Source organism: Neoarius graeffei, chromosome 23 (genome assembly GCF_027579695.1).
Source record: "Neoarius graeffei isolate fNeoGra1 chromosome 23, fNeoGra1.pri, whole genome shotgun sequence".
Taxonomy (NCBI): domain Eukaryota; kingdom Metazoa; phylum Chordata; class Actinopteri; order Siluriformes; family Ariidae; genus Neoarius; species Neoarius graeffei.
In genome coordinates this window covers 43,951,293-43,975,432 of record NC_083591.1, presented here as the reverse complement: position 1 = coordinate 43,975,432, position 24,140 = coordinate 43,951,293, and positions in this window count along the sequence as shown.

Sequence of the window (24,140 nt, the reverse complement as noted above, 5' to 3'; positions counted from 1 at the left end):
GAGACGGAAATTATAGCAGTGAGCTCAGTACTCTGATAAAGCATCGCATACCCACATGCCCTCATTAGTTTATCATCCCTCAGAGTCATGTCTGAGTATTCCTCGCTCTCTCTCACTTTCTGACTGACTGTCAAACTTCAGCTCTCTAAACACCAGGAAAATTACATTGGTCAGAGCTAATAAAAAAATGAAAAATAACAATCAAAAGAAGAAATCGCATGTGCAGTAGCAGTGGAAAGCTTTGACATTATCTGTACCTGCCCTTACAAAAAAGTTTATTCAAGTGCACTTCTACAACCCTGATTCCAAAAAAGTTGGGACAAAGTACAAATTGTAAATAAAAACGGAATGCAATGATGTGGAAGTTTCAAAATTCCATATTTTATTCAGAATAGAACATAGATCACATATCAAATGTTTAAACTGAGAAAATGTATCATTTAAAGAGAAAAATTAGGTGATTTTAAATTTCATGACAACAACACATCTCAAAAAAGTTGGGACAAGGCCATGTTTACCACTGTGAGACATCCCCTTTTCTCTTTACAACAGTCTGTAAACGTCTGGGGACTGAGGAGACAAGTTGCTCAAGTTTAGGGATAGGAATGTTAACCCATTCTTGTCTAATGTAGGATTCTAGTTGCTCAACTGTCTTAGGTCTTTTTTTGTCATATCTTCCATTTTATGATGCGCCAAATGTTTTCTATGGGTGAAAGATCTGGACTGCAGGCTGGCCAGTTCAGTACCCGGACCCTTCTTCTACGCAGCCATGATGCTGTAATTGATGCAGTATGTGGTTTGGCATTGTCATGTTGGAAAATGCAAGGTCTTCCCTGAAAGAGACGTTGTCTGGATGGGAGCATATGTTGCTCTAGAACCTGAATATACCTTTCAGCATTGATGGTGTCTTTCCAGATGTGTAAGCTGCCCATGCCACACGCACTAATGCAACCCCGTACCATCAGAGATGCAGGTTTCTGAACTGAGCGCTGATAACAACTTGGGTCGTCCTTCTCCTCTTTAGTCCGAATGAGACGGCGTCCCTGATTTCCATAAAGAACTTCAAATTTTGATTCGTCTGACCACAGAACAGTTTTCCACTTTGCCACAGTCCATTTTAAATGAGCCTTGGCCCAGAGAAGACGTCTGCGCTTCTGGATCATGTTTAGATACGGCTTCTTCTTTGAACTATAGAGTTTTAGCTGGCAACAGCGGATGGCACGGTGTTCACAGATAATGTTCTCTGGAAATATTCCTGAGCCCATTTTGTGATTTCCAATACAGAAGCATGCCTGTATGTGATGCAGTGCCGTCTAAGGGCCCGAAGATCACGGGCACCCAGTATGGTTTTCCGGCCTTGACCCTTACACACAGAGATTCTTCCAGATTCTCTGAATCTTTTGATGATATTATGCACTGTAGATGATGATATGTTCAAACTCTTTGCAATTTTACACTGTCGAACTCCTTTCTGATATTGCTCCACTATTTGTCGGCGCAGAATTAGAGGGATTGGTGATCCTCTTCCCATCTTTACTTCTGAGAGCCGGTGCCACTCCAAGATGCTCTTTTTATACCCAGTCATGTTAATGACCTATTGCCAGTTGACCTAATGAGTTGCAATTTGGTCCTCCAGCTGTTCCTTTTTTGTACCTTTAACTTTTCCAGCCTCTTATTGCCCCTGTCCCAATTTTTTTGAGATGTGTTGCTGTCATGAAATTTCAAATGAGCCAATATTTGGCATGAAATTTCAAAATGTTTCACTTTTGACATTTGATATGTTGTCTATGTTCTATTGTGAATACAATATCAGTTTTTGAGATTTGTAAATTATTGCATTCCATTTTTATTTACAATTTGTACTTTGTCCTAACTTTTTTGGAATTGGGGTTGTAGTATACTTCTTTTCAACTAAAAATAAGAGAGTATGCTTTCAGTTAACTTCTTATTTACTTATCAGAGATATACTTAATAAAGTTATACATAAGTATACTTGGCTTATACTGAAAAGTATATAGAAAAGTCTAAGTATACAGTGGCATGCAAAAGTTTGGGCTGAAAATGTCTGTTACTGTGAATAGTTAAGTGAGCAGAAGATGAACTGATCACCAAAGGGCATAAAGGTAAAGACGACACATTTCTTTTCAGTATTTTCTGCAAGATGTGTGTATTATTTTTGTTTTGTACAATTGGAGAGTGAAAAAAGAAAAGGAACACCATGCAAAAGTTTGGGCACCCCAATACATTTGAGTTCTCAGGTAACTTTTACCAAGGTTCCAGACCTTAATTAGTTTAATGAGCTATGGCTTGTTCAAATTCTTCATTAGGAAAGGTCAGATGATGCAGATTTCAAAGCTGTATAAGTTCTCTGACTCCTCAAACTTGTTCCTAAAATCAACAGCCATGGGCTCCTCTAAGCAACTCCCTCACATTCTGAATAATAAAATAATTGATGCTCACAAAGCAGGAGAAGGCTACAAGAACATAGCAAAGTGTTTTCAGGAAGCTGTTTCCTCAGATTGTAATGTTATTAAGAAATGGCAGTTAACAGAAACAGTGGAGATCAAGGCAAGGTCTGGAAGATGAAGAAAACTTTCTGAAAGAACTGCTCATTGGATTGCTAGAAAGGCAAATAAAAACCCCTGTTTGACTGCAAAAGACCTTCAGATAGATTTAGCAGACCCTGGAGTGGTGGTGCACTGTTCTACTATGCAGCAACACCTGAACAAATATGACCTTCATGGGAGAGTCTCATCTCATTATCTCTAGCCCAGGGGTGTCAAACCTGATCCATAAAGGGCCATGTGGCTGCAGGTTTTCATTCCAGCCATGCAGCAGCACCCTGATTTGGCTTATTCAATCAACTGACACACCCACCCTTTAATCAAGGGTGGGTGTGGCTGCAAGTATTTGACTGTGTGAAGACAGTTCAGTTGATTGAATGAGCCAAGTCAGGTGTGCTGCTGCATGGCTGGAATGAAAACCTGCAGCCACACGGCCCTTTATGGATCAGGTTTGACACCCCTGCTCTAGCCGCTTTATCCTGTTCTACAGGGTCGCAGGCAAGCTGGAGCCTACTACTGGTAGTGTGCATGAGGTAAGGGTTAGGGCTAGAAAACTAATAGTATACCTAGAAGGGTAATTGCAGTATACTTCAAAACTAAAAAGTGGACTAGATGTATAAAACCAGTAATGAATAGTATATTTCCAATATGCTATAAAGTATACTTTTATAAACTAAAAAGTGGACTAGAAGTATAAAACAAATAAACTCATCGTATATTTCCAGTACACTATGAAGTATGCTTTTGTAAACTAAAGAGTGGACTACAAGTATAGAACTAGTAAACTATTAGTATATAAGTTTACTTGTGGTATACTTCTCATCTCATTATCTCTAGCCACTTTATCCTTCTACAGGGTCGCAGGCAAGCTGGAGCCTATCCCAGCTGACTACGGGCGAAAGGCGGGGTACACCCTGGACAAGTCGCCAGGTCATCACAGGGCTGACACATAGACACAGACAACCATTCACACTCACATTCACACCTACGGTCAATTTAGAGTCACCAGTTAACCTAACCTGCATGTCTTTGGACTGTGGGGGAAACCGGAGCACCCGGAGGAAACCCACGCGGACACGGGGAGAACATGCAAACTCCACACAGAAAGGCCCTCGCCGGCCCCGGGGCTTGAACCCAGGACCTTCTTGCTGTGAGGCGACAGCGCTAACCACTACACCACCGTGCCGCCCTGCTCCATATATCCAAATCTAATTCTGTATTCAGATTTAAACCCAAAGTAGGTGTGGTCTAAACTGTAAGACTTAGGGTTTTATTAAATATGAACCCTCCCACGCTGCCGGCTCTGTAAATATTGGAAAACATGGAGAAAATCTTAGCAATAGAAAAGCCAGCACTGTCAGTGTGGTCTGTGAATTCTGACAGTTCCTCAACCTCAGCTACATCACTCGAGTTCATCATTGATTTGAACTAGAGATATGTGGAGGACTGGGGTTTTTTTTAAGTTCATGTACTTATTAGCAGAACTCCCTCATGGAGTGAAGCTCCATGCTTACGAGAATATGGTAATGCATTGACCTGATGTTTGATGGCTTTTGCGACCATACGAAATCTGTCCGTACATATGAACGATGTATGTGTGCCACTACAGGGAACTTGATCGTAAGTGCAAGGCGACGTATCTCATAAATACTTGACCACCGGACAAAGATATATATCTTTATTTACATAAGACAGATGGATTTGATCCATCGCTTATTAATTTGCGCTAGCAACAATAGTGCAAATTGTTACTCTCACTCAGGATCTTTCTACTTTCTTCTTCTTCTTTTTATTATTCTCCTAATGGTTTTTAGGATGCTATTTTTCCCTCAGTTTTCAACCACCAAATTTCACATGAAGAATACCTCTGGGCTGAATTATGTTGCTGTGACTTTTGGTGCCGATCTGGATCAGCGAACCAGAATGAGTCATGAAAAACGGGATTTTTTTCAATCACTTATAACTCTGAACTTTCATGATTTTTTTCAATTAGTTTTTTTTTAAATATTTTGTTCAGGGCAACACGGTGCAACTTTTCTTTGACCTTCAATTGGCAAAGGTCAGCTCACACAAATTGCTGTGACTTTAGTTACAGTCTCTATCTAGTTTTTAATTTGCTTTTTAAAAAATAATGTGGGATTATTGAGGAACACTGGAGCAGCCCCTTGGCATGAAGAACAACAGCAGAGAGTCTCTGACGGGTGCGTATGTGTTTTATTCCTCTTGAGCACAAGTATAGCATCGAACACTGAACATCAAACACCATACACCGTACACTGAACACCATGAAAACAAAAGAAAATGAACAAACAAACAAAAAATTAACGAAACATGGTTGTAAACATATACACAATTTTGCAGAATAAGGTTTACAGGCTATACAGGCGGCATGGTAGTGTAGTGGTTAGCACTGTTGCCTCACAGCAAGAAGGTTCTGGGTTCAAGCCCAATGGCTGACGGGGGCCTTTCTGTGTGGAGTTTGCATGTTCTCCCTGTGTCTGCGTGGGTTTCCGGAGGTACATATATGATCCCAAGCTGTATATAAAGGGTCCAAATAAGTACCTTAGAGGGTACTGCTCCAGTGAAAAGCCAGTACCTTTAAGGGTACTGGACTTTATTTTCTGAGACTGCAGTTACAAAGGATAAATACTGGACATTGCACAGTGCAGCATGTTGATGTTAATCCCATAAGCTTCATATCTGATCTCTTGCTTGTACCTGCATGAAAGTAATAACCTTCCTTTTGTGCTGCTTGCTGTGTCCCATGGGATCCCAGTCATCCAGTCATGATGCAGAGCATTAGTCTAAAAAAACCCCCAAAAAACAACGAACTAATGCACCTTATTCATATCTGTATTTGTACATGTTTAGAGCAGATCTGTATAATGTATTCATATTCAGTTATGTCACTAATGGCCAGAGAAGAGCTCACACATTCCTCCAATGGAGCACTTGCATGTGACGTCACAGCCGATCCAGATTGTGACAGACTCCATCTTGTCGGTCAAACGCCATATTTCTGCCTTCTACTTCTACTTCTGGTTCTACTTCTACCTTTTCTTCTGGAAAACCCTACTATATACAATTCTACTACAACGGCTGCGGCTACAAGCTCTCCCTACCTGTGCACGTTTTTTATGTTTTTTTGTGTGTATTTTTGCGTGTTGTAAGTCTGTACCGGACTTCAATATCCACTACAACCGTATGGACTTACTGGACATTGGTTTCCAGCAGAAAATGACGGTTTGTAGCTGTAGCGCTTTCGAAGTGTGGGTGGAGCACAGAGGATGGCAGGACAACGCTTTGGATGCAAGAAGGCTTTTTATTTCCTAACTTTTCAGTTTAATCGCCAATTCTTAGCATGCGGCGTAACACACACACACACTCTGTGTTCTTGTCCCGGGATGCGCTCCCCTCTGCTCTCCCTCTGCCTCCTTAAATAGGGCGCGGTCCCTGGGAAGACACACAAACACAGGTTAATTGCTCTCAGGTGAAGTGATTCTGCCACTTACCTTCCCTGACTCCGCCCTCCTGTCACAGACCGGTGCTTGACCACGCCCCCGCTGCCACATACCCCCACCGCCCGACTCAGGCCGGGCAGCCGTCCGGCCCGCAGCCGACTCCCCCCCCCCCTTGACGGGAGAGGAAGTCCACCACGACCATCTGCGCCCCCGGCCTGTGGACCACCTTGAAATTAAAGGGTTGGAGCGCCAGATACCAACGGGTGATCCGCGCGTTGGCATCTTTCATGCGGTGGAGCCACTGGAGGGGCGCGTGGTCCGAACAGAGGGTGAAAGAGCGCCCCAGCAGGTAGTACCGGAGGGCGAGGACCGCCCACTTGATGGCCAGACACTCCTTTTCAATCGTGCTGTAGCGCCCCTCACGCACTGACAGCTTCCGGCTGATGTATAGGACCGGGCGATCCTCCCCCTCCACCTGCTGGGACAAAACGGCCCCCAGCCCTCTGTCCGACGCATCCGTCTGTAACATAAAAGGGAGAGAGAAGTCAGGGGAGTGTAAAAGTGGCCCCCCACACAGTGCAGCCTTTACCTCCGAGAAAGCCCGCTGGCACTGCTCCGTCCACTGGACCGGATCTGGCGCCCCCTTTTTAGTGAGGTCAGTCAGCGGGCTGGTGACGTCCGAATAATTAGGTATAAACCTACGATAGTAGCCAGCCAGCCCCAGGAACTGTCTCACCCCCTTTTTGGTCTTGGGCCTCGGGCAGGCCGCAATCGCTGCTGTCTTATTAATTTGGGGACGCACCTGCCCGTTGCCCAAGTGGAAGCCCAGATACCGTACTTCCACCCGCCCAATCGCACACTTCTTTGGGTTGGCCGTGAGTCCCGCCCGTCTCAGCGACCTAAGGACGGCCCTCAGGTGTTGCAGGTGCCGCTGCCAGTTGTTACTATAAACGATAATGTCGTCCAGGTAGGCGGCCGCATAGGTGGCGTGGGGCCGGAGGACCCGGTCCATCAGCCGCTGAAACGTAGCGGGCGCCCCAAACAGCCCAAACGGAAGTGTGACGAACTGGTGTAAGCCGAACGGTGTGGAAAAGGCCGTTTTCTCCCGGGATAATGGAGTCAAGGGGATCTGCCAATATCCCTTCGTTAAATCCAGTGTCGAGTAAAAGCGAGCCGTGCCTAGTCGATCGAGCAGCTCATCAATACGAGGCATTGGGTACGCGTCGAATTTAGACACCGCGTTGACTTTTCTATAGTCCACACAGAACCGGACCGAGCCGTCGGCCTTGGGAACCAAGACCACCGGGCTGCTCCAGTCGCTGTGGGACTCCTCGACGATGCCCATTTCGAGCATGGCCTGAAGTTCTTCCCGAACCACCTTTTTTTTGTGTTTGGGTAGTCTATAAGGGCGGCTACGCACTACCACCCCCGGGGGTGTCTATGTGGTGTTCGATCTATGAGGTTAGTGCGACCGGGCAGGGGCGAGAACACATCCGAAAACTCGGCCTGCAACTGGGCGACCTCCGTGAGTTGGGTCGGGGAGAGGTGGTCTCCACAGGGGACCGGAGAGGTACGTGATGCCAAATTCCCTTTTTGAACCTCCGGCCCCAGCTCCGCCTTCTCCGGAACTACCGACACCAACGCCACGGGGACCTCCTCGTTCCAGAGTTTGAGCAGATTGAGGTGGTAAATCTGTAGCGCCCCACCCCTGTCTGTTCGCCTCACCTCATAGTCGACGTCCCCGACTCGCCGTGTGACCTCAAAGGGTCCTTGCCACTTGGCGATTAATTTGGAGCTCGACGTGGGCAAGAGTACGAGTACTTTATCTCCCGGTGTGAACTCTCTAAGGCGCGTACCCTTGTTGTACAGGCGGGCTTGCCGTTCCTGGGCCTGCCGCAAATTCTCCTGAGTTAAGTGGGTGAGCGTGTGGAGTTTTGCGCGCAGGTCCATAACGTACTGAATTTCATTCTTACTTTGTGAAGGTCCCTCCTCCCAATTTTCCCGCAGCACGTCCAGGATGCCGCGCGGCTTACGCCCATATAATAATTCGAACGGGGAGAACCCCGTGGAGGCTTGAGGGACCTCTCGCACTGAGAACAGCAAGGGTTCGAGCCACTTATCCCAATTACGTGCGTCCTCACTTACGAATTTCTTAATGATATTTTTGAGGGTGCGGTTGAACCGTTCTACTAAACCGTCCGTTTGTGGGTGATATACACTGGTGCGGATCGGCTTAATCCCCAATAACCCATACAGTTCGCGTAGTGTTCGTGACATAAACGTAGTGCCTTGATCAGTCAGAATCTCTTTCGGGATTCCAACTCGGGAGATGACGCGGAAGAGTGCCTCTGCAATACTGCATGCTGAGATATTGCGCAGAGGCACTGCTTCCGGGTATCGCGTTGCATAGTCCACTAGAACTAATATAAAGCGGTACCCTCGTGCTGACCGATCTAATGGCCCGACGAGATCCATCCCAATTCTTTCAAACGGGGTCTCGATTAACGGTAGAGGGCGCAATGGCGCTTTTGGAATGGCCGCTGGATTTACTAACTGGCATTCGCGGCATGCCGTACACCACCTACGGACATCGCCGCGAATCCCCGGCCAATAGAATCGGGCCATTATTCGGGCTAGTGTTTTATCTTGCCCTAAGTGTCCAGCCATGGGATTAAAGTGAGCCGCCTGGAATACCAATTCCCGGCGGCTCTTTGGAATCAAAAGCTGCGTGACTCGCTCTTTAGTTTGAGTGTCCTGCGTCACTCGGTATAACCTATCCTTCATAATCGCGAAGTAGGGGAAGGACGGGGTGGCGTTTGGCGGGAGCGTTTGACCATCGATTACTCTCACTTGGTCAAACGCATGCCGCAGAGTCTCGTCTCGCGACTGCTCCAATGGGAAATCCGCGAGGGATTCCCCAATAGAGAGAGGAGGAGCCGGAGGCTCCTCACCCTGACGCGGAGATGACATAGACGGCTCTGCGACAGCTGCTCCCGCCAAAACGACACCGGGACCTCCCCCTGTCAACTGGCAGGACCCACTCTCTACTAGGCGCGTCATTAAACCCCGAAATCCCGGCCAATCAGTCCCCAAAATTAACGAGTGGGTAAGGCGAGGATTAACCGCCGCCTTCACTATAAATTTTTCCCCTCTGAAAATAATATGGACCGACACCAAAGGGTAGCTGTGAACATCCCCGTGCACACACAAAACCTTCACCCCTTGTGCTCCCCCCAATGCCTCGTTTTGAACCAGGCTTTGGCGAATTGAGGTCTGATTACAACCAGAATCCACCAATGCCTGATATGTAGCCCCTTGGATACTCACCGGTATGCGATACGCTCCGGCCCGATCGAGGGCGGCCTCTGGCGCGTCGGGGATCCGAACCACCGCGCCCACTTCCATTGCTGTGCACTGCTGTTGAAAGTGGTCCGGTTCCCCGCAGCGCCAGCAAACTGGCCCGGGCTTCCCCTCTGCACCGGTGCTCTGGGGCTCACTCACCTGAGGTGGGGGAGAGACAGACACAGAAGGGAGAAACGGGAGGGCACCGCGGGTGCGGCGGGCCGGCAGGGGTGGTGCCGGCCCCCGCCTCCGCGGTGGGGGAATGGGGCAAGGACGGGACACAGAAGGAGGGAAGAGAGAGAGAGAAAGAGAAGAGGAGAGAAGAGATGTCGACATCTGCTGTCCTGCCGCCGAGCCAGCCGCCAGATGATCCTCCGCCAGCTCGACTGCCTGATCCAGCGACGCCGGGCGGTGGCACTGGACCCACTCCGCGGCTCCTGCTGGTAAGCGGGCGATGAACTGTTCCAGTACCACCTGATCGACGATTCCCTCGGCGTCGCGATCTTCGGCCCTCAGCCACCGCCAGCAGGCATCCCGGAGCTGCTGGCCGAACGCGAACGGGCTGCCGACTTCCTCCATCCGCAGCGCGCGGAAGCGCTGGCGCTGCTGCTCCGGCGTGCGCCCCACGCGCTGAAGGACAGCCCGGCGAAGGTCGGCGTAGGCCAGCCGGCGATCGGCGGGGAGCTGTAGTGCAGCCAGCTGCGCCTCTCCCGTCAGGAGGGGGAGGAGGCGCGCCGCGCGCTGCTCCATCGGCCACCCCGAGGCTTCAGCGACCTGCTCGAATAACGTGAAGAAAGCCTCGGGGTCATCCTGCGGGCCCATCTTAGTTAAGGTGAGGGGAGACGGGCCCGCGGCTGGAGCGCTGGTGGGCCCCGCCGACGCGAGGAGACGCCGGAACGCCTTGCGATCTTCTTGCTGGGCCAGCACCAGGGCATCGAAGCGCCGCTCTTGTTCCTTTCGGAGTGTGACGAGCGCCTGGTGCTGGCTTTGCTGAGCCGTGGCGAGGGCGTGGACCAGGTCGGTGAACGGGGAGGATTCCATGGGGCTGCTGGGTTGGTGCTCCATTTCCCAGGTTTCAGCACCACTGTAGCTTTCCCTAGGTGTGGGTGGAGCACAGAGGACGGCAGGACAGAGATCAGGTTCAACAAATAGTTTTATTGTTCCACTTTTCAGGGAACACAATATGTTTAACACAGGCACACACACACATCAGGTGTCTGGTTCGGGAGAGATCTCCTCTGCTCTCGCTCTCCCTCCCTAAATAGGGCACGGTCCCTGGGAAGACACACAAACACAGGTTAATTGCTCTCAGGTGAAGTGATTCTGCCACTTACCTTCCCTGACTCCGCCCTCCTGTCACAGACCAGTGCTTGACCACGCCCCCGCTGCCACAGTCACTAATCTGTAGATCGTTTATTTTAGACATATATCTAGTTATCTGTTCATTAGAAAAATGAGCCGTGTAGTCCGTCGGTTGAAATTGATCCATTCTGTACACGAGTGCAGCAGTATTCAGCGGTGTTTTTTACCGACAAGATGGCGGCTGTGTACTTTCCAGTCACGTGACTGCAAGATCTCTATACCTCAGATATATCAGATAGGGGAAGCCACGGCCTAATGGTTAGAGAAGCAGCTTTGAGACCAAAAGGTTGCCAGTTCGATTCCCTGGACCAGCCGGAATGGCTGAAGTGCCCTTGAGCAAGGCACCTAACCTCCAACTGCTCCCAAGCTGCTCTGGGTACATTGTACATCACTCTGGATAAGAGCATCTGCTAAATGCCTGGAATGGAATGGAATGTAGATACACGTTCCCAGCTCTGTTGTGTTTTCCACAGATTTAAACTCCACATCACAAAATCACATGAAGGAAGTATCTGTTATCAAGAGCAGCTGGCGTACTGACACTGTGACCATCTTCATACACTGCAAACCATTCTATTTAATCAGTGAAAGTGTGTGCATGCCTCCTCAGACAAACACACAAAGTGCCCAAGGCTGATAGATTACCATATGAATCAACTTCAGACCGAATTCCCCAGCACAGTCTTGCTCATCTACCAACTGATCCTATATGAGCACGAAACCTCAGACCACACCTCTATCACAATTACAGGAACATCACAATCTCCTTGGCAACTCGAACCATGCACAAGTCTGAAGCCATTTCATTGAATAAATCCTTCGGAAAGAAAGGAGCGGCAGGATCTCTGAGACAACTGACTTCTGTTTACCAATAAGATTCACACGGCTTCATTTATCATGTTGGAAGCGAACGGAATTATCTGTAATTGTTCACAGAAGCATTTTCATATGTATGAAATGTATTCACAAAGATTAAAAAAATGTTTGTATCCTTAGACAGCTCTTGAGTTTGTGTACATTGTGTAAACAAAAACATTGTTTTCAGCTCACTGTGAGCTTTTCCTTTTATGGAATTTTGTGGAGAGTTATTCCACGAAATCGAGTCGTCCATGAGCTGATAGCCTATAAGTCATGTACGACGAGACTGAGTTTTATTCTATCCACATTCACTGGAGTTTGAGAAACAGAGCATTTTTTTTTTTTGCAAATCTGATGAATAAAAACTTGATAGAAAACGTTCGACAAAATCATTTCCGCTTAGAATGTAAACAAACTGGTGAAATGACAGGAGCAATTTGAGAAAAATGCTATAATAATAATTCTTGAAAAATAAAAACAAGATACATTCTTACTATCAAATACTTTTATCCCATATTTTGTTGCTTTTTTGTGTGTTTTTTGGGTTTTGTTTTCAAGTAGAGTTTTTATTTCGTCCTTAATTGGTTCAGGAACATGCCCTGTGCCCGAAATCACTCCCTACTCACTATATAGGGCACTATATAGTGGGGGCGCCATTTTGTAGTGCTGTCTGAAACCTTAGTGAGGACTATTTACACTTTATATAGCGTCAAGTCAGGTCAAGTTTATTTGTATAGCGCTTTTAACAATAAACATTGTCGCAAAGCAGTGTTGTTTTCATTAACAATGACGATGACGAAATGATTTCGTTAACGCGCCTTTTTTCCATGACTAAAACAAGACAGTGATGAGCTAAACATAACTCTTTGATCAAGAAAATATGACGAGACGTATCTGTTGTTTTCGTTGACGAGACGAAAATGTTAGTGGGTTGGCTCTAGGACTATAAAAATGCATAGCGTTTCCTCCGACGGTGCGTGCAACCTGTCTGCCAAATGCTGAAAATATCAGCAACGCACCTGCATCCTGTCCTTGTTTGGCCATGCCCACCACCAGGCATGTCCGGGCACAGTGCACACTGGGGCAGCCACACACAGTTCATGGACCATCGGCAACTCCAGCACAAGGGCTTGGTGGGCAGAAAAGACGTGATGATTTATGGACATACTTTACACATAATCCAGCAGAAAATAAAACGGAATGCCTTGCAGTGAGAGACAGAGGTACACGCTGTGGCTATAAACTACGTGGCAAGAATACGACCGACCTCAAGAGGCTCACCATGCTGCTATTTCTGCGACGGTAAGTTAACATTACAAGAAGTCCTGTATATCATGACACCTCCCTGAAATGAGTTTGGATGTCTGTAAACCAATCAGGATGCTCTTTGTCTAGCATGCGCTACATGAACAGGCACACACGCAGTCTTTCTCACTCTCCCTCACGCACTCCGCCATATGCGCGATGCAGACATTACTGTTTCGTGTGCACGCTCTTGCTCGCTTGCTCTAGATTACGGGAGATATTATCCAATTTGCGGGCATCAGGGAGCCACAATCAATATGCGGGAGACTCCCGGAACTTCCGGGAGACTTGGGATGTCTGCACTAGACAGCGTTTATGTAGAGAGCATACACACTAGACAGCGTTTACGTGGAGTATACACACACTAGACAGCGTTTATGTGGAGTATACACACACTAGACAGCGTTTATGTGGAGTATACACACACTAGACAGCGTTTATGTAGAGAGCATACACACTAGACAGCGTTTACGTGGAGTATACACACACGACAGCGTTTATGTGGAGTATACACACACTAGACAGCGTTTATGTAGAGAGCATGCACACTAGACAGCGTTTATGTGGAGTATACACACACTAGACAGCGTTTATGTAGAGAGCATGCACACTAGACAGCGTTTATGTGGAGTATACACACACTAGACAGCGTTTATGTAGAGAGCATACACACTAGACAGCGTTTATGTGGAGTATACACACACTAGACAGCGTTTATGTAGAGAGCATGCACACTAGACAGCGTTTACGTGGAGTATACACACACTAGACAGCGTTTATGTGGAGTATACACACACTAGACAGCGTTTATGTAGAGAGCATACACACTAGACAGCGTTTACGTGGAGTATACACACACTAGACAGCGTTTATGTGGAGTATACACACACTAGACAGCGTTTATGTAGAGAGCATACACACTAGACAGCGTTTATGTAGAGTATACACACTAGACAGCGTTTACGTGGAGTATACACACACTAGACAGCGTTTATGTGGAGTATACACACACTAGACAGCGTTTATGTAGAGAGCATACACAATAGACAGCGTTTATGTAGAGAGCATACACACTAGACAGCGTTTATGTAGAGTATACACACACTAGACAGCGTTTATGTAGAGTATACACACACTAGACAGCGTTTATGTAGAGTATACACACACTAGACAGCGTTATGTAGAGTATACACACACTAGACAGCGTTTATGTAGAGTATACACACACTAGACAGCGTTTATGTAGAGTATACACACACTAGACAGCGTTTATGTAGAGTATACACACACTAGACAGCGTTTATGTAGAGTATACACACACTTGACAGCGTTTATGTAGAGTATACACACACTAGAGAGCGTTTATGTAGAGTATACACACACTTGACAGCGTTTATGTAGAGTATACACACACTAGAGAGCGTTTATGTAGAGTATACACACACTTGACAGCGTTTATGTAGAGTATACACACACTAGACAGCGTTTATGTAGAGTATACACACTAGACAGCGTTTATGTAGAGTATACACACTAGACAGCGTTTATGTAGAGTATACACACACTAGACAGCGTTTATGTAGAGTATACACACACTAGACAGCGTTTATGTAGAGTATACACACACTAGACAGCGTTTATGTAGAGTATACACACACTTGACAGCGTTTATGTAGAGTATACACACACTAGAGAGCGTTTATGTAGAGTATACACACACTTGACAGCGTTTATGTAGAGTATACACACACTAGAGAGCGTTTATGTAGAGTATACACACACTTGACAGCGTTTATGTAGAGTATACACACACTAGACAGCGTTTATGTAGAGTATACACACACTAGACAGCGTTTATGTAGAGTATACACACACTAGACAGCGTTTATGTAGAGTATACACACACTAGAGAGCGTTTATGTAGAGTATACACACACTAGACAGTGTTTATGTAGAGTATACACACACTAGACAGCGTTTATGTAGAGTATACACACACTAGACAGCGTTTATGTAGAGTATACACACACTAGAGAGCGTTTATGTAGAGTATACACACACTAGAGAGCGTTTATGTAGAGTATACACACACTAGACAGCGTTTATGTAGAGTATACACACACTAGACAGCGTTTATGTAGAGTATACGCACACTAGACAGCGTTTATGTAGAGTATACGCACACTAGACAGCGTTTATGTAGAGTATACACACACTAGACAGCGTTTATGTAGAGTATACGCACACTAGACAGCGTTTATGTAGAGTATACACACTAGACAGCGATTATGTAGAGAGCATACACACTAGACAGCGTTTATGTAGAGAGCATACACACTAGACAGCGTTTATGTAGAGTATACACACACTAGAGAGCGTTTATGTAGAGTATACACACACTAGACAGCGTTTATGTAGAGTATACACACACTAGACAGTGTTTATGTAGAGTATACACACACTAGACAGCGTTTATGTAGAGTATACACACACTAGACAGCGTTTATGTAGAGTATACACACACTAGACAGCGTTTATGTAGAGTATACACACACTAGACAGCGTTTATGTAGAGAGCATACACACTAGACAGCGTTTATGTAGAGTATACACACTAGACAGCGTTTATGTAGAGTATACACACACTAGACAGCGTTTATGTAGAGAGCATACACACTAGACAGCGTTTATGTAGAGAGCATACACACTAGACAGCGTTTATGTAGAGTATACACACACTAGACAGCGTTTATGTAGAGAGCATACACACTAGACAGCGTTTATGTAGAGTATACACACACTAGACAGCGTTTATGTAGAGAGCATACACACTAGACAGCGTTTATGTAGAGAGCATACACACTAGACAGCGTTTATGTAGAGTATACACACACTAGACAGCGTTTATGTAGAGTATACACACACTAGACAGCGTTTATGTAGAGTATACACACACTAGACAGCGTTTATGTAGAGTATACACACTAGACAGCGTTTATGTAGAGAGCATACACACTAGACAGCGTTTATGTAGAGTATACACACACTAGACAGCGTTTATGTAGAGTATACACACTAGACAGCGTTTATGTAGAGTATACACACACTAGACAGCGTTTATGTAGAGTATACACACACTAGACAGCGTTTATGTAGAGTATACACACACTAGACAGCGTTTATGTAGAGAGCATACACACTAGACAGCGTTTATGTAGAGTATACACACACTAGACAGCGTTTATGTAGAGTATACACACACTAGACAGCGTTTATGTAGAGTATACACACACTAGACAGCGTTTATGTAGAGTATACACACACTAGACAGTGTTTATGTAGAGTATACACACACTAGACAGCGTTTATGTAGAGTATACGCACACTAGACAGCGTTTATGTAGAGTATACACACTAGACAGCGATTATGTAGAGAGCATACACACTAGACAGCGTTTATGTAGAGAGCATACACACTAGACAGCGTTTATGTAGAGTATACACACTAGACAGCGTTTATGTAGAGTATGCACACACTAGACAGCGTTTATGTAGAGTATACACCAGTGGCGACTGGTGGTCATAAAAATAGGGGAGGACAGTAAGTGAATAGATAGGTGGATGGTTGAGAGAGAGAGAGAGAGAGAGAGAGAGAGAGGTTGGAAGTTGTGTGGGTGTTTACAACTGTTAGGGGGTTTGTATATTTTTAAAGATAAGCTCTGTTAAAAATGGGGTTTTTTGTTACTGCAAGAAATAAAAGTAAAATGTTTTTGAGGACACATCAGCATGGGAAATACCATGTAGTGTAATGCTTGTTGAATGAGCTATGTGAGGTGTGAATGGGTCAAATTTAAAACAGTAATTCATTTAAAAAAGTAGTCAAGTCTCCTGGATGTCTGGGTGGCAAATTTGTCAATGACTTGCTCATACCACTGGGGATCTTGTTGAAGAGATTTAAGCATCCTCCTTTCAATTGACATGACTGCTAAACTTTTCAACCTCTCTTGTCCCATTGTGTTTCTGGTGAAGCTTTTTATGCGCTTCAGACATGAGAAGCTCCTCTCAACTCCTGCTGAGGTGGCACCAATGGTGGCAATCAGACACATGAGTCTATACACCTGAGACATTGCCTCATCAAGCCCGTTTGACTTCATGAAGCTGATAGCCTCACACAGTTTTCGGGAAGAGTGGATCTCTGCATCACTGTAGAAATGCTGCAGTTCCACCTTCAGTTTGGCCTCATCAAAGAAATTCCCATATGTCTCTGACAAGTTGGACAATGCACGAGAAGGGAATTCTGCTTTAAATGATTCAAATTTGTCAAAGTCTAACAGCTCCATGAAATGCAAACGGCCAAGCTGCTGGAAGCGCTGTGTGAGTTGGGCCTTGATGCTGTCATGCACTGAGTCATAGAGAGTTTTATAGACCTGGCGATGGTCTTGCTCACCCTGCCTTCTCTTTCTCCTGTGACCAAATTCGGGGTCTTCTGTGAGACTGGCAGCTTTGCTGTATGTTTTCTCAAAAGCCCTGTCTGACTTCAGCTCATTAAGCAACTGCATAAAGTTTTCTATGCGCTGTTTGCAGAAGGCAACATCCATGACTTTCTGTTGCAGTATGTTAAATAAAACGTCGGTCTGTGCAAACAGCTCCTCAAAAGTAAAAAGCAAGAACATTAACTCAAAGTCTTCCAATTTTGCCTTCAGGCCATCCGCCAATCGAGTTGTTTCATCCATAGAAGGATGTTCTAGAACGCGGGTAAACGTGTTAAGCAATTTTTCATGGTTACCTGCGACGGTATTCACGACCCTGGACGAGAAATTCCAATGTGTTGGAGCGGTCTTTGGCATTCTCGCGCAATCAGATTCCTCAAGTAGTGCCACCCTCTTACTTGATTTGGAAAAGAATGACGTGAACCCACCCAGGTTTGCAAAAAAGACTCGCGCTTTGGGTATGGCCTTGACACCTTGACTAAGGACGAGATTCAGGCGGTGGGCGTGACAGTGAACAAAAGTTGCGGCTGGAGCAACCTCTCTCACTTTAGCCTGCAGTCCATTGAGAGCCGAGGCCATCACCGCAGCACCATCGTAAGTTTGTGCAACCAACTTCTCAGCGAAGTTGTAAGGGGACATCTCGGACTGCATAAACTGAAACAATGACTGCGCATCCCTCCCACTAGACACGTCGAAAAAGCCCAGAAAACGTTCCTGAATAATGCCCTGACTGTCCACGAACCTCGCGATAATTGAGAGCTGGGAATGACAGCTTATATCAGTGGTTTCGTCAATCTGCCATGAAAAAAACGGAGTCACATTTAATTCTTTCGATATTTCGTGGCTGATTGACGTGCCGATTGCACAGATCAAGTCGTTCTGGATGCCACAGGACATGCCACTAAAAACACCAGAAGACTGCAACTGCTCTGCCAGCAAATTGTCATACCGTGCAGTCAGTTCCGTCAGCTCCCTATAGTTTCCCTTGTTGTCTGAATTTGGCCCTTCATCCCACCCCCTAAATGCCAGCTCCTGCATGCCCAAATACGCCACAGCATCAATCAGACGCCTCAGTGTATCTCTGTTGCGACGCACTTTAGCATTGTGCTGTGCCACTTGTATCCGCACACCCTCGTCCACTAGCTGGTCAACTGGCACACTGCCTAGCAATTTCAGGCGAATAGCTGCACCAATGTGTTCCTTGGTCTGGTCGTGGCGCTTGGTGGCCCTGTCCAAATTTTTAATGTCATTAAATCCCTGCACAGACCATGTTTGGGATTTGCTACCCATCAACAGGCAAGGCCAGCAATACAGCCGTTTGGTTGTGACACTGCCTGTTAGCCATGGGTATCTCCGATACCATGAGGTGTTGGTGTTAAACACACTTAGCTTACCATTCGGTTTCTGAATGTTAAGTTGGGGAACTGGTCTCCCTTCGGTTTTGATTCTAACCTTCTCCTCATAACCCAGTGTTTGAAATGGCGTGTTTAACATCGTGTACACAATGTCACGTTCCTCCATCGCATTTTATTAAGTTGATAAACTACAACAAAGCAATAGTCAACAATTAGTCAAATTCTCCGCTGTCCGCACTACTCAAAACGACACTACTCTAGCTCGGCAGTGACACTGACAGTAAGTATGCTATGATTTCAACCCGCCAACTCATCCCTTCATTCTGATTGGCCGCACTGACGAATGCAGCTCTGCTGATTGGCTGCTTGATGACAGGCAAATAGACCCGCCCAAACGGAGGAATCGCCTCCCTTTCGCCCATTCACTCCCATGTTAAAAGAGGAGCCCGTGAATCGCCCATGTAGGCGACTCCTCCATTGAGGAAAGGGAGGAAGATCCTCCCTTAAAATTTTAAAGAAAGAATTTCCAGGACACATTAGTTTAAAAATATAATTAATAGACAAATGTTTAAAACATGTCAAAACAGTTGAAATAACTATATTTTATCAATTAAAAATGGAAGAAAAACTCGCCAAAATATCGTCCTCCCTAACCTCCTCATTGACATCCATTGTATGCGCTCAGATTCACACACACTAGACAGCGTTTATGTAGAGTATACACACACTAGACAGCGTTTATGTAGAGTATACACACACTAGACAGCGTTTATGTAGAGAGCATGCACACTAGACAGCGTTTATGTAGAGAGCATGCACACTAGACAGCGTTTATGTAGAGAGCATGCACACTAGACAGCGTTTATGTAGAGTATACACACTAGACAGCGTTTATGTAGAGAGCATGCACACTAGACAGCGTTTATGTAGAGAGCATGCACACTAGACAGCGTTTATGTAGAGAGCATGCACACTAGACAGCGTTTATGTAGAGAGCATGCACACTAGACAGCGTTTATGTAGAGAGCATGCACACTAGACAGCGTTCATGTAGAGAGCATGCACACTAGACAGCGTTCATGTAGAGTATACACACTAGACAGCGTTCATGTAGAGAGCATACACACTAGACAGCGTTTATGTAGAGTATACACACACTAGACAGCGTTTATGTAGAGTATACACACACTAGACAGCGTTTATGTAGAGTATACACACACTAGACAGCGTTTATGTAGAGAGCATACACACTAGACAGCGTTTATGTAGAGTATACACACACTAGGCAGCGTTTATGTGGAGAGCATACACACTAGACAGCGTTTATGTAGAGTATACACACACTAGACAGCGTTTATGTAGAGTATACACACACTAGACAGCGTTTATGTAGAGTATACACACTAGACAGCGTTTATGTAGAGAGCATACACTAGACAGCGTTTATGTAGAGTATACACACACTAGACAGCGTTTATGTAGAGTATACACACTAGACAGCGTTTATGTAGAGAGCATACACACTAGACAGCGTTTATGTAGAGAGTATGGTATGTTATGCACAACCTGTCAACCTCGATTACAATTTCCTATCTCTGTATTGGCCTAATTTAATGTTTTAAAGTAATTATTTTTTCGACTAAAATGAATAACTAAAACTGGACTAAAACCCTTTTAGTTTTCGTTGACTAAAACTAGACCAATACTATCAAGGACGGAATTGACTAAAATGTGACTAAAACTAATAAGCATTTCGTCCAAAAGACTAAGACTAAAACTAAATCAAAAATGGCTGCCAAAAACAACACTGTCGCAAAGCAGCTTTACAGAATTTGAACGACTTAAAACATGAGCTACTTTTATCTCTAGCCTATCCCCGATGAGCACGCCTGTGGCGACAGTGGCAAGGAAAAACTCCCTCAGACGACATGAGGAAGAAACCTCGAGAGGAACCAGACTCAAAAGGGAACCCATCCTCATTTGGGCAACAACAGACAGTATGACTATAACATTAACAATTTTAACATGAAGTCAGTTTTGTTGATGTTATAAACTCTTCATTGATGGAAACTTGAGTTCAAAACTGTTCATGACAACTGCAGTCCTAAAGTTAGCAAGTCAACTGTAGTCCTCAGCCATAAAAGCATTACTGTAAGTGTCCAGAGCGTCTTCCAAGTGTGACTTTCAACTGTCCAAAATGCTCCACCATTTTGTTTTTCTCTACTCACGATATATGAGCTGATATCCTATTACTACCAATCAGAATGTGTGATTGCTCATGTGGATAGAATAATACAAAATATAAATGCATGGTAAAAGATGCATTATTTGCACTGAACAACAAACTGTTGTAAATCTGGTGGCAATTTTTAATACTGTTGAGCACAGAAAAAACATTTACATTTTGTAAAATAACTTTACAAACAGGGTGGCACAGTGGTATAGTGGTTAGCGCTGTCACCTCACAGCAAGAAGGTCCGGGTTCGAGCCCCGTGGCCGGCGAGGACCTTTCTGTGCGGAGTTTGCATGTTCTCCCTGTGTCCGCGTGGGTTTTCTCCGGGTGCTCCGGTTTCCCCCACAGTCCAAAGACATGCAGGTTAGGTTAACTGGTGACTCTAAATTGACCGTAGGTGTGAATGTGAGTGTGAATGGTTGTCTGTATCTATGTGTCAGCCCTGTGATGACCTGGCGACTTGTCCAGGGTGTACCCTGCCTTTCGCCCGTAGTCAGCTGGGATAGGCTCCAGCTTGCCTGCGACCCTGTAGAACAGGATAAAGCGGCTAGAGATGATGAGATGAGATGAACTTTACAAACAGATTTTCGATGCAATTAATGCGGAATTAGTTCATCATCTCTGGCTTATGTAAATTTAACTCACTGTGGTGTTTGTCCAACCCAGGGGCCAAAGGGATGGAGACAGGTGGGTTGCTTTAATTGATGCTTTATTCACTTTGAGTTCAACTTGCACCTTTTAGCTGTCTTATTGCTTCGCAGTCTCACTCTGAGACACAGACGAACACACACACACACACCTGTTAATCAGTCCCCGGTGTCATCCCTTTCCCCACTCACCTCCTGTGGCTTCACTCTCCATTCACAATCTTACACTTGACCACATCTCCACCACCACAGTCCTATATATACACTAAATAATTACAGCAAAATTACAACTCCCCAGGTGCTGTAGCATAGCTGCCCACTGCTCTGGGTATGTGTGTGTGTGTGCGCTCATTGCTCACTTGTGTGTGCATGTGTGTGTTCACTGCTTCAGATGGGTTAAATGCAGAGGAGGAATTTCGCTGTGCTTGAGTGTACATGTGACCAAATAAAGTCTTCTTCTTCTTAACAATGTACAAGGAGGGCATGTAAAATGCTCAACTCACCTGCTACCTGCTGCATTTCCTGCTGCACTCCAGGAAAAGTCAAATCTCATCAAATGTCAATACATGTTTGGATTTAGATGATCTAACTATGGCTTTGTTTTCCTGGCTGATAAGGAAGAAGAAAGAGAAGAAGAAGAAGAAGAAGAAGATGAAGAAGCCTTTATTTGTCACATGCACACTCAAGCACAGTGAAATTCCTCCTCTGCATTTAACCTATCTGAAGCAGTGAACACACGCATGCACACACAAATGAGCAGTGAGCATACATGCATACCCAGAGCAGTGGGCAGCCATGCTACAGCACCCGGGGAGCAGTTGGGGGTTAGGTGCCTTGCTCAAGGGTACTTCAGCCCAAGGCTGCCCCATGTTAACCTAACCGCATGTCTTTGAACCGTAGGGAAAACCAGAGCACCCGGAGGAAACCCATGCAGACATGGAGAGAACATGCAAACTCCACACAGAAAGGCCGCTGGGCTCGAACCCAGAACCTTCTTGCTGTGAGGTGACAGTGCTAACGACTACACCACCATGCTGCCCACAGCAGTGGAACTAGCATAAGGAACTAACAGTGATCCCGAGAAAAATATTCACAGCTCCTTTAGTCCCAGGATAAACTAAAAATTATAACATAATAATAGTTTAAATTATAATAATGCTCAACTGCTCAGGATGGCACTCATTAGTTGTGTGTATATCCTACAAATTATTTTTTTTTCCAACAGTGTAATTAACTGTTGCCTCCCCACATCTAAAACCACCCCTAGATATGGCCTAGAAGTTTAGCACAAACAAACAGCAACTACAGCTGACAGTGAGTTATGAATTATTATAAGAGTTAATTATATCCAAACAGAAGAGAGTGCAGGTAATGAAGTTTTGTGGCGGTGGATGGTGCACTCACAGTGATTCAGAGGCTCGTGGGTGGCATCTCTACGTGCTGAACATGTCTCGGTGTCAAGCATGAAGAAGACCTTTCTCAGGGGAATCGGCACAGTTAAAAGGAAAGAAGCATTGGGGAATAGTATTTCCCCTGAACAATGCATCTGTTATCTCTTCCTTCTCCTTTAGTGAGCAGCTCTTCTGTGGATCCCTATCAGGGATGGTTTGATGCACTTACTAACCACCATATGCACCATTTGTAGGTAGATGCTGGTTGCATGGGCACTTTTTTTTAGGTTGCTTTACCAGATACCAGATGAAGTGCTGCAAGCGCAGATATGGGGCAACTGGTGAGTTTGTAAGTAGTAGTTGTCAGGGTGCAGGCACTTATGGACACAAATGCAAGGGAGAGCGGGTGTGTCACAAACTGGTAAACAAATCCAAATCTTGAGACAAGAATCAGAGTAAGGTTCATGCTAAGGGTCGGTCGATGAGCAAACGGGATGTCAGACATTAACAATAGTCTCAGAGTCGAGTGAGTAATGTAGCGGGGGTCAGAATAACTTGGAACCAGGCCAAAGCAACAAAGGCTCAGTATGATCAGGTACACAGAACGATACTTCGCAATGTGCTGGAGTCTTTGGTGTGCTTATATAGGGAACTAGATGTGATCATGTGTGCCCCTAATCAATGCTCGGGAGAGGGAGGGCGCTGTGGTGCTTGGGAGTTGTAGTCCATGGTGGCCGTGTTTGAAGGCTGCCACGAACTCGCACAGTCACTGACAGTAATCTTCCTCATACCCTTACCTTCTTCCCTTGCAGACTGAACTACAAGATACCCAAGCTGAAGCTTTGAGAAAGCAATCAGATGTAATGGAACTGTATTTCTCTTGGCACTCTGAGGCCTTTTAAGACCACTCCTGAGATGGTGGGACATCTCCTGACGCACCAAGCTACAGGTCTACAATGCTGCGGTTTTGTCTGTGCTGCTCTACAGCGCTTCTCAGCAAGACCTTGGCCACCCATGTCCTAGGCTTCAAGACCTGTGCCCTCAGGACCATTGAGGGGGTGTGTTGATACAACCCTGTCTCCAATGAGGAGATCCACCAGAGGACAAAGCAACCAAATATCCTCCGCACCAT